Source organism: Oncorhynchus nerka, linkage group LG6 (genome assembly GCF_034236695.1).
Source record: "Oncorhynchus nerka isolate Pitt River linkage group LG6, Oner_Uvic_2.0, whole genome shotgun sequence".
Lineage (NCBI taxonomy): Eukaryota > Metazoa > Chordata > Actinopteri > Salmoniformes > Salmonidae > Oncorhynchus > Oncorhynchus nerka.
This window is the reverse complement of record NC_088401.1, coordinates 25,323,835-25,334,387: the sequence shown is the minus strand read 5'-3', so window position 1 is coordinate 25,334,387 and position 10,553 is coordinate 25,323,835.

Sequence of the window (10,553 nt, the reverse complement as noted above, 5' to 3'; positions counted from 1 at the left end):
ATACATTTTAACATTTTGCAGAATATTAACTACATCTTTTGAAATGCACTGCTGGCCTCTCACTAGTCACTGATATTACTGAATGGCCATTGGCTTGGAACAGTGAAGGAAATACATCTGATTGGCTCAGGGAACACCAAAACATTTTAACTAAATTTTATTGAGTGAAAGATTCATTCGCAGTTTTTGGCAACTTGTATTGTCTTCAATTAAAATGCATGATAATGATATGTTTACGTTATGTTCAATGTTGGACCAATAATACATTCAATGGACATTTCATTTAAATGTTTTATTACAATGCAATTAATAAACAACCTCAAAATCTCCCTCAATTGTGTCTTTTGATCAACACTCGAAAATAAAAGAGAGCCGCACACTCTAGGAGCTCAGATGCAAAAATGTAATTACCAACGTTTCGACAGCCAAGCTGTTTTCATCAGGGTATAATCACAAACTGCGGGATGACTCGTTTATATAGTGTCAAAAGACACAGGTGTCTGTAATCATGGCCAAGAGTGGCCTAATATCATTGGTTAATAATCAAATATTAAAATGTCATACAAAGAACAGCGTACAAACAACAAATGGATAGCATACGATCATAGATTCATTTGACTACACAAGTTTACAAACAATTACAATGGCAAAGTCACAATAATCACAAGAATGGCTTCAGATCAAAGTCTACGTTGAGACCGAAGGGCGCTGGGGTCTTTAAATTAAAGATCCAGGCAGCCTCACGTTTTAACAATAAATTATCAAGGTCACCCCCTGTCCTAGGGAGGTGACATATTCGATACCAATATAACGCAGAGACGAAATCGAGTGGCCTGCCTCCAATAGGTGGGCCGCAACTGGATAAGTAAAGTTTTTACATCTAATGGTGCTACGATGCTCTGAGATACGTACTTTTAATTCGCGCTTTGTTTTACCTACATATTTTTTTACCACAAGGACAAGTTATAAGATAAATAACTGCCTTTAGTGGAGCACGTAATAACACATTTTATTGGGATCGATTTCCCTGTTTGTGGGTGTTTGAAGGATCTACATTTATAAGTGCCATTGCATTGAGCACAGCCATTACATTTGTCATTTCCATCCAGTAGGGGGGCATATAGACGTTGTTCAGGAATATTTTGGGGTGGTAAATCAGTTTACCAATTGGTCTATGAGATTTCTGCCCCGCGAGAATACGACCAAGGGAAGGACCGAAAACACATTAGCGAGACTATCATCGGATTTGAGGACGTGCCAGTGTTTGTGAACAATTCCCTTAATTTGTTCAGAACACGGGTAGTTAGAACGCAAGAATGCGTCTTTTTGCGAGACTGACCTTGAAAAAGGTAATGTTTTGTTTTGAATTTTCTCAATGGCAATATTAATCTGATCATTCTTGTAGCCCCTCTCCTTGAACTTTCTTTGCGTCTCAGCCATATTTCTGTCGAAATCGGATTGTTTTTTGCAAATTCTTTTGATTCGACAGAATTGGCTGTAGGGCAAACTATTTTTCAAGGGAAGTGGGTGACAACTATCAGCCCTCAACAAACTGTTACGATCAGTAGGCTTCCTATAAAGATCAGTGTATAGAACATTATCTTCTCAGAAAATCAATAAAACTGATTTGACGTGTATCAGATTGCATAGTAAATCTCAGATGCTCAGAACAGGAGTTAAGAAAAGCATGTAACGCCTGGAGCTGTTTTGCATCACTCCTCCATAGAACAAAAATATCATCAATATACCGTTTCCACATAATGATGTGAGGCAAGAAAACATTTTGAGAGGATTGAAAATAGACTGTTTCTCCATGTAACCCACATACAAATTAGCATAGTTAGGAGCCATGGGGGATCCCATAGCAGTACCTTTCGTCTGAATAAAGAAATAATTTAGAAACATGAAATAGTTATGCGTGAGTACTATTTCAGCCAATGTTACAATGCATGCACTGGAAGGTAGTTCATTAGGGTCACGTTGCAGAAGAAAATGTTCCATAGCTTCAATACCGCCCTCATGTGGAATATTAGTGTATAATGACTCAACATCAAAAGTAACTAACAAGATATTCTCAGGGAGAGGATCAAGAGATTCAATGATAGAGATCATACTGCTGGTGTCCTTTACAAAGGAGGGGAGCTGTTCTGCGAGTGGTCTAATAAAAAATTCAACAAAAGTAGATAGAGGGGCTACACAAGTAGATAGAGGATCAACACTCAACATAAAAATGGACATTATAACTCCTAAAAAGATACATGGACTGTATATAATATTATAAAGATAACTGTATTAAAGAAAAGGGAAACAGTGACCAATAGATTTGATCATCAGTCAGGCTATTTACACTTACTTCACCAACTTCCTGTCTTGTTTCAAACCACTGTCTCCAGCTAAGTTTGTGTCTCTCCTCAAGCAATCAACCATTTAAATGTATTTATAGAGCCCTTTTTACACAGCAGTTGTCACAAAATGCTTATACAGAAACCGAGCCTAAAACCCCAGAGAGCAAGCAATGCAGTCATAGTTGACTTTATATGGCTTTAAACTGCCTTCAGTTGCAGGTGAATCTGCAGGTGATGCTATAGCTTGTGGAACCCACACTTTTAATCAGTTAAGCACTTTTCACACCAGAAAATTCAACAAATATCCAAATAATTGAGTTGCACAAAGTTAGAAATAAAAAAAATCTGCCAATAGAAAACAAATACTCAATACATACTGTACATACCAAAAATACTTCAAATGCACTTTTCTTATCTACTTGTGCGTAAACCCTATCTAGGTCGTTAACTGGAGGTTCCTGGGCCCCTCCCGGTCACACTGACTTCAGCATAGTCACTCTCCTGCCCCTGTTCCCTGTCCAGGGCTGCAGCTGGGGTCTCTGAGCCGAAGTTTGGAGAAGTCTATCTCATTGTTTCAATGCAGAATTATAATGTTTTGGTCATTGAGATGAATAACATTGACATGTACAGTCAGTGACTTGACCCATTACTTTAGACAGGACTTTCCCTTTGAACAGATGCCCATTGTGGCCACTGCTCTCACGAAGGGGCAACGGTGGGCTTTACTATATACACTTGTTATTGTTTTTTTCTGGGTCAATGTGTCTGCTGATTATGAAAAGATGGAGCAACATTTTTATTTTAGAATATCTGTTTGCAGCTGGGAGTGGTGCAGGGCCTAGACCTGGAGTTTGAGATGGGAGTGGAGCTGGAGATGGGAGTAGAGTTGGAGTAGGGAGTGGAGCTGGAGATGGGAGTGGAGCTGGGCCTGGAACTGGGTCTGTGGTTGGTGCTCTATCTGGGCCTTTAACTGGAGGTTGGGCTGAGGCTGGAGCTGGAGTTGAGGCTGGAGCTAAGGCTGGAGGTTGGGCTGGAGCTGAGGCTGGAGGTTGGGCTGAGGCTGGAGCTGGAGGTTGGGCTGAGGCTGGAGCTGGAGGTTGGGCTGAGGCTGGAGCTGGAGGTTGGGCTGAGGCTGGAGCTGGAGATTGGGCTGAGGCTGGACCTGGAGCTGGAGGTTGGGCCTTGCGCAATACCCTAGATGCAGTTGCACCCCTAAAAACATTTCTCATAAGAAACTAGCTCCCTGGTACACAGAAAATACCCGAGCTCTGAAGCAAGCTTCCAGAAAATTGGAACGGAAATGGCGCCACACCAAACTGGAAGTCTTCTGACTAGCTTGGAAAGACAGTACCGTGCAGTACCGAAGAGCCCTTACTGCTGCTCGATCATCCTATTTTTCTAACTTAATTGAGGAAAATAAGAACAATCCAAAATTCCTTTTTGATACTGTCGCAAAGCTAACTAAAAAGCAGCATTCCCCAAGAGAGGATGGCTTTCACTTTAGCAGTGATAAATTCATGAACTTCTTTGAGGAAAAGATTATGATTATTAGAAAGCAAATTACGGACTCCTCTTTAAATCTGCGTATTCCTTCAAAGCTCAGTTGTCCTGAGTCTGCACAACTCTGCCAGGACCTAGGATCAAGAGAGACGCTCAAGTGTTTTAGTACTATATCTCTTGACACAATGATGAAAATAATCATGGCCTCTAAACCGTCAAGCTGCATACTGGACCCTATTCCAACTAAACTACTGAAAGAGCTGCTTCCTGTGCTTGGCCCTCCTATGTTGAACATAATAAACAACTCTCTATCCACCGGATGTGTACCAAACTCACTAAAAGTGGCAGTAATAAAGCCTCTCTTGAAAAAGCCAAACCTTGACCCAGAAAATATAAAAAACTATCGGCCTATATCGAATCTTCCATTCCTCTCAAAAATTTTAGAAAAGGCTGTTGCGCAGCAACTCACTGCCTTCCTGAAGACAAACAATGTATACGAAATGCTTCAGTCTGGTTTTAGACCCCATCATAGCACTGAGACTGCACTTGTGAAGGTGGTAAATGACATTTTAATGGCATCGGACCGAGGCTCTGCATCTGTCCTCGTGCTCCTAGACCTTAGTGCTGCTTTTGATACCATCGATCACCACATTCTTTTGGAGAGATTGGAAACCCAAATTGGTCTACACGGACAAGTTCTGGCCTGGTTTAGATCTTATCTGTCGGAAAGATATCAGTTTGTCTCTGTGAATGGTTTGTCCTCTGACAAATGAACTGTACATTTCGGTGTTCCTCAAGGTTCCATTTTAGGACCACTATTGTTTTCACTATATATTTTACCTCTTGGGGATGTCATTCGAAAACATAATGTTAACTTTCACTGCTATGCGGATGACACACAGCTGTACATTTCAATGAAACATGGTGAAGCCCCAAAATTGCCATTGCTAGAAGCATGTGTTTCAGACATAAGGAAGTGGATGGCTGCAAACTTTCTACTTTTAAATTCGGACAAAACAGAGATGCTTGTTCTAGGTCCCAAGAAACAAAGAGATCTTCTGTTGAATCTGACAATTAATCTAAATGGTTGTACAGTCGTCTCAAATAAAACTGTGAAGGACCTCGGCGTTACTCTGGACCCTGATCTCTCTTTTGAAGAACATATCAAGAACAGCTTTTTTCCATCTACGTAACATTGCAAAAATCAGAAACTTTCTGTCCAAAAATGATGCAGAAAAATTAATCCATGCTTTTGTCACTTCTAGGTTAGACTACTGCAATGCTCTACTTTCCGGCTACCCGGATAAAGCACTAAATAAACTTCAGTTAGTGCTAAACACGGCTGCTAGAATCCTGACTAGAACCCCCAAAAATTATCATATTACTCCAGTGCTAGCCTCCCTACACTGGCTTCCTGTCAAAGCAAGGGCTGATTTCAAGGTTTTACTGCTAACCTACAAAGCATTACATGGGCTTGCTCCTACCTATCTCTCTGATTTGGTCCTGCTGTACATACCTACACGTATGCTACGGTCACAAGACGCAGGCCTCCTAATTGTCCCTAGAATTTCTAAGCAAACAGCTGGAGGCAGGGCTTTCTCCTATAGAGCTCCATTTTTATGGAACGGTCTGCCTACCCATGTCAGAGACGCAAACTCGGTCTCAACCTTTAAGTCTTTACTGAAGACTCATCTCTTCAGTGGGTCATATGATTGAGTGTAGTCTGGCCCAGGAGTGGGAAGGTGAACGGAAAGGCTCTGGAGCAACGAACCGCCCTTGCTGTCTCTGCCTGGCCGGTTCCCCTCTTTCCACTGGGATTCTCTGCCTCTAACCCTATTACAGGGGCTGAGTCACTGGCTTACTGGGGCTCTCTCATGCCGTCCCTGGAAGGGGTGCGTCACCTGAGTGGGTTGATTCACTGATGTGGTCATCCTGTCTGGGTTGGCGCCCCCCCTTGGGTTGTGCCATGGCGGAGATCTTTGTGGGCTATACTCAGCCTTGTCTCAGGATGGTACGTTGGTGGTTGAAGATATGGTGTGGGGGCTGTGCTTTGGCAAAGTGGGTGGGGTTATATCCTTCCTGTTTGGCCCTGTCCGGGGGTGTCCTCGGATGGGGCCACAGTGTCTCCTGACCCCTCCTGTCTCAGCCTCCAGTATTTATGCTGCAGTAGTTTATGTGTCGGGGGGCTAGGGTCAGTTTGTTATATCTGGAGTACTTCTCCTGTCCTATTCGGTGTCCTGTGTGAATTTAAGTGTGCTTTCTCTAATTCTCTCTTTCTTTCTTTCTCTCTCTCGGAGGACCTGAGCCCTAGGACCATGCCCCAGGACTACCTGACATGATGACTCCTTACTGTCCCCAGTCCACCTGGCAGTGCTGCTGCTCCAGTTTAAACTGTTCTGCCTTATTATTATTCGACCATGCTGGTCATTTATGAACATTTGAACATCTTGGCCATGTTCTGTTATAATCTCCACCCGGCACAGCCAGAAGAGGACTGGCCACCCCACATGTGCTCTCTCTAATTCTCTCTTTCTCTCTTTCTTTCTCTCTCTCGGAGGACCTGAGCCCTAGGACCATGCCCCGGGACTACCTGACATGATGACTCCTTGCTGTCCCCAGTCCACCTGGCCGTGCTGCTGCTCCAGTTTCAACTGTTCTGCCTTATTATTATTCGACCATGCTGGTCATTTATGAACATTTGAACATCTTGGCCATGTTCTGTTATAATCTCCACCCGGCACAGCCAGAAGAGGACTGGCCACCCCACATAGCCTGGTTCCTCTCTATCTTCCTTCCTAGGTTTTGGCCTTTCTAGGGAGTTTTTCCTAGCCACCGTGCTTCTACACCTGCATTGCTTGCTGTTTGGGGTTTTAGGCTGGGTTTCTGTACAGCACTTTGAGATATCAGCTGATGTACGAAGGGCTATATAAATAAATTTGATTTGATTTGATTTTGAAGCTGGAGGTTGGGCTAGAGCTGGAGGTTGGGCTAGAGCTGGAGGTTGGGCTAGAGCTGGAGGTTGGGCTGAGGCTGGAGGTTGGGCTGAGGCTGGAGGTTGGGCTGAGGCTGGAGGTTGGGCTGAGGCTGGAGGTTGGGCTGAGGCTGGAGGTTGGGCTGAGGCTGGAGGTTGGGCTGAGGCTGGAGGTTGGGCTGAGGCTGGAGGGTGGGCTGAGGCTGGAGCTGGAGGTTGGGCTGATGCTGGAGGGTGGGCTGAGGCTAAAGCTGGAGGTTTGGCTGAGACTGGAGCTGGAGGTTGAGCTGCACCAGGACCTGTGTCTTATTCCCCGGGTTGGTAATAATATATGCATGTACACTGAGTATACAAAACATTAAGGACACCTGCTCTTTTCATGACATAGACTGACAAGGTGAATACAGGTGAAAGCTATGATCCTTAATTGATGTCACATGTTAAATCCACTTCAATCAGTGTAGATGAGGGGGAGGAGACCGGTTAAAGAAGGATTTCTAAGCCTTGAGACAATTGAGACATGGATTGTGTATGTGTCATTCAGAGGGTGAATGGGCAAGACACATTATTTAAGTGCCTTTGTACAGGGTATGGTAGTAGGTGCCAGGCTCAACCATTTCACATGTGTATCAAGAATGGTCCACCACTCAAAGGACATCCAGCCAACTTTACACAACTGTGGGAAGCATTGGAGTCAACATGGGTCAGCATCCTTGTTGAACACTTTCGACACGTTGTAGAGTCAAATCAAATTGTATTTGTCACATGCGCCGAATACAACAGGTGTAGAACTTTCCGTGAAATGCTTACTGACAAGCCCTTAACCATCAATGTGGTTTTAAGAAAATAGAGTTAAGAAAATATTTACTAAATAAACTCAAGTTAAAAAAGTAACACAAAAAAATAACAATAACGAGGCTATATATAGGGGATACCCGTACCGATTCAATGTGGGGGTACAGGTCCATGCCCCGACAAATTGAGGCTGTTCTGAGGGCCAAGGGAGGGGGGGGGGGGGTGCAACTCAATATTAGGAAGGTGTTCCTAATGTTTGGAATACTAAGTGTATATTATTTCCCAATAGAATTCACACGTACACACAGACATTCATTCTTCGACCACTTTCATCTTCTGAATCACTGTCCTCTGATTCACTGTCCTTCTCTACATCTGTGCTGACCGAGCCATCACCAGTCAACAGTGAAATTATTCTGTTCTCCATTTTATCTGGGAGCAGCACAGAGGCACCCAGGTGAAAGCGTGTTGGCTCAGCCTCACACTGCCCAAAAGAAGACCCAGGTGAAAGCATGTTGGCTCTGCCTCACACTGCCCAAGAGAAGACCCAGGTGAAAGCGTGTTGGCTCAGCCTCACACTGCCCAAGAGAAGACCCAGGTGAAAGCATGTTGGCTCGGCCTCACACCGCTGAAGAGAAGCAAGGGCCACTTTAAAAAGCCCAGCTTTCGCTGGCAATACAAAATGCCATTTTGTAGGTCTGCCTGTATAAGGTGCCTCTCCTCCGCTGCCCGAAGGCAAATGTTATGCAGCATCACTGCACGCTACTTTGCCTGGAGCAGACTGTCCCCCAAGCTGTTGGACACCTGGGACCAGACTGGATGGTCTTGCTGGAGAACATCCACGTACTCCAGTCGTGGGTGTAATTGAGGTGACTTGTTCCTTCCATTGTAGGCATTGATCTGCTGTTTTATTCTCTCCGATGTCCGCTGGACTGCACTTCCGGCGTCGACAGAGATGGCCGCCTCGCTTTGCGTTCTTAGGAAACTATGCAGTATTTAGTTTTTTTTATGTGTTATTTCTTACATTGTTACCCCAGGAAATCGTAGGTTTTATTACATACAGTCGGGAGGAACTATTGGATATAAGAGCAACGTCAACTCACCAACATTACGAACAGGAATACGACTTTCCCGAAGCAGATCCTCTGTTTGGACCACCACCCAGGACAATGGATCGGATCCCAGCCGGCAACCCAAAACTTACTCCTGCCAGGTAAGGAACAACGTCCTCTTGTCTGTGAGGGTCTCCCTTATCTGACGGGTCCAAACTTCCACGTCTGACTGTGTGCTGCCTACGACACAATCAAGGGCCTAATTCAATCTATTGCCGATCAAAATAAACCACACTGGCAGTTGTGCTGAGTTCTACATGTGCAATGCTCACAAATCAATCAAATGTATTTTATAAAGCCCGTTTTACATCAGCACAAACAGCATCACAAAATGCTTTACAGATACCCAGCCTAAAACCCCAAAGAGCAAACAATGCAGAAGCACAATACAAGTGGTTCATGGGGTGCATGCTTGTCAGACTGATGTATAATCAGAAGAGAATAGAGCACACAAAAACACTTTCTAATGTTCTTAGATGACCAGCAGGGTCGGGTAAAAACCATAATGGCTATAAAGGGTGCAAACATTTCAAGACTCTAGGGTCAGATGGCTTTCCTTTTTAAGGAAGTCAAGGTTAATGGGTTGTGGGGGCTAGTAACTTTCCGTTTACCTTCCCACCCATGGGCCAGACTACATTCAATCCTAGGACTGACAGAAGAGAGATGGAAAACTATTGAGAATGGTTGCAGACTGTAATGCCACCCCTACTTGCCATGTCTATTTGCCAAAGCCTAAAGGAGTGTGTGTGTGTCCACAGGCGTGGAAGGAAGCTAAAGTAATTACACTACCTAAAAATAGTAAAGCAGCCTTTGCTGGCTCTAACAGCCGCCAAATCAGTTAGCTGCCTTTTCTTAGTAAATTAATGGAAGAGAATTGTGTTTGAACAAATACAATGCTATTTTTTAAAGAACAAGTTAACTACTGACTTTTAGCATGCTTATAGGTAAGGGCACTCAATTTGTACTGCACTGACTCAGATGACTGTTGATTGGATAAAATAAATGGATAATAAGATAATAATTGAAGCTATATTATTAGATTTCAGTGCAGCCTTTGATGTTATTGATTACAATTTGTTAATTTAAAAAACTCACTTACCACTTACCATCACATGGTTGAAGAGTTGCTTATCCAATATAAGCTTCTTTAGCTTTAGCACATGTACAGTGCGGTATCCCTCAGGGTAGTTAGCATGGGCCGTTAATATTCCCTATTTTTACAAATGATTTGCCACTTGTCTTAAAATAGGCTAAAATGACTATGTATGCTGATGATTGCACACTACACATCAGCACCTACAGCCAGTGAGCTCACTGAGACGCTTAAAAAGGAGTTAGAGTCAGTGTCAGAATGGGTAATTAACAATAATTAACAATAAACTGGTCTTAAATACACCTAAAAGCATTCTCTTAGACCTAAACCATGGGCATAAACGGTGTGACCATTGTGCAAGTTGAAGAAGCCGAACTCCTAGAAGTAACATTGGATGGTCAGTTATAGTGGTCGAGTCATATTGACAAAGTTGTTGTGAAGATGGGGAGAGGTACAGTATGCCTGTTGTAAAAAGATGTTCTGCATTTTTGACACAAAGATCAGCTGACTAGTTGTTCAGGCTTTGATCTTATCCCATCTTGATTGCTGTCTGGTAATATGGTCAGGTGCAGCAAAGAAAGACCTAGCAAAGTTGCAGCTGGCTCAAAACAAAGCAGCACACATTGCCCTTAACTGTACACACAGTACTAACATCAACAACATGCATGATAGTCTTTCATGGTTGATGAGAAATGTACTACTTCTCTTCTAGTCTTTTTAAGAAACATTTGGGTGTT